General features: G+C 38.3%; 1 non-coding gene across 1 annotated transcript; it reads right to left on the minus strand.

The window, feature by feature from the left end:
* Positions 1-1296: 1296 nt before the first annotated feature.
* Positions 1297-1393, minus strand: LOC128665393 (small nucleolar RNA U13). Its single transcript, XR_008403147.1, has one exon. It is a non-coding gene; the product is annotated as a small nucleolar RNA U13 (small nucleolar RNA).
* Between the last annotated feature and the right edge of the window lie 248 nt (positions 1394-1641).

The raw sequence follows: 1641 nt of genomic DNA on the forward strand, positions 1-1641 counted from the left end.
AGAAAGGATTCCGAGTGATATTAGAAAACCACTGCAATATCAGGTCATCCCTACTACTCCCATATGCACAGCAGGATAGGTTTTTTTTTTTTTCTTTCATTTGTTGTTTTTTTTCTCTTAAGATACAACAGGCAGGGACTCCACATCTGGTTCCCCCCATAACATTTAGGGAGACCCCAAAGGGCTCTGAAGGGAAACCTCAGGACCCCCTTAGCAAGAATGCACAGTTCTCCCCCAACCAATGCCTCCCACACCTTGCTATTAAAGGGACAGTCAACTCCTGAATTTTTATTATTTAAAAAGATATATAATCCCTTCATTAACCATTCCCCATTTTTTGCATAACCAACACAGTTATATTCCTGCCAGGACTCATTTGTCTACATCAGCACAAAGGTCCGATGTAAACAAAAAAGTAAAACTTGAAATAATGTAATTGTTGCATGATTTTAATGATATAGGAAGCAGTTACTGTTTCAGGACAGCCAAGCAACTAGGACGCTCCATGCCATACTAACGGCGCTAAAGACCAGCACGGTTAGGACGGCATGGAACGTCCTAATGCCGGGAAGGGGTTAATAAACTTTTTACCTCGGTGAATACTTTGTATCTAAACCTCTGCAGGCAGCCCCCTTATAGCAGTTCTTTTGACAGACTTCCATTTTAGCCAATTAGTGCTGACTCCTAGGTAAATCCACAGGAGTGAGCACAATTTCATCTATATGACATGCATGAACTAGCGCTGTCTAGCTGTAAAAACTGTCAAAATGCCCTGACATAAGAGGCGGCCTTCAAGGGCTTATACATTTGCATATAAGCCTACCTAGATTTAGCTTTCAACAAAGAATACATAGCAAATTTGATGATATAAGTAAATTGGAAAGTTTTTTAAATATGTATGCCCTATCTAAAGCATGAAAATTTAATTTTGACTAGACTGTCCCTTTAGGAGTTTAGGGTGACACTGGAAAGCCAGGTTACTTTCATGTGCAGGGTAGGTACTACGTGATCTTAGCTAGACACACTGGGCAGGTAGTTGTTCTGGGTCTCCCCTATGACACTTAGGTAGACCCCAAACATGAGCTTTGGATGGTACAAGCACAGGAGAATCTCAGGATCCCTTTCAAGCAAAAATATACAGCCCTCCCACCCCCTGCTAGGAAAAATTCAGGATGACACTAGAAAACCCATAAAATACCCGATCTCCCCTACTACGAATATGGTATAGTCTCAATTTTAGACTACTAAGCTTTTATTTCTGTTTATTAACTTAATTCCAATTGACTTCTAGTTCTAAATCAGAAGGGTATTGTGTCAGGTCATAACATAAGGGAAGACACATTTCATGCAACTGCATGACCACCCACTCATCCTGTGTAAGAACCAGAAGGATCAAATTGTTTTCTTGCAAAACAATTACCCAACCTAATGCATTTCTGTTTAAAGTAATGGTGATTATTATTATTATTATTATTATTATTTTGCTACCAAAACCTTATTGTTTTTACTGTTCAAATTAGATTTCTTAACATTGTTATAACTTCCACAAATATATTTAAAAAAATTGGGTTACAAATAATATTTACTATGCTAATATATACACCCATTTTTACCAATTAGGGCTCCATGTACTAAGCCGTC

This window comes from Bombina bombina, chromosome 6 (assembly GCF_027579735.1).
Source record: "Bombina bombina isolate aBomBom1 chromosome 6, aBomBom1.pri, whole genome shotgun sequence".
NCBI classification, from domain to species: domain Eukaryota; kingdom Metazoa; phylum Chordata; class Amphibia; order Anura; family Bombinatoridae; genus Bombina; species Bombina bombina.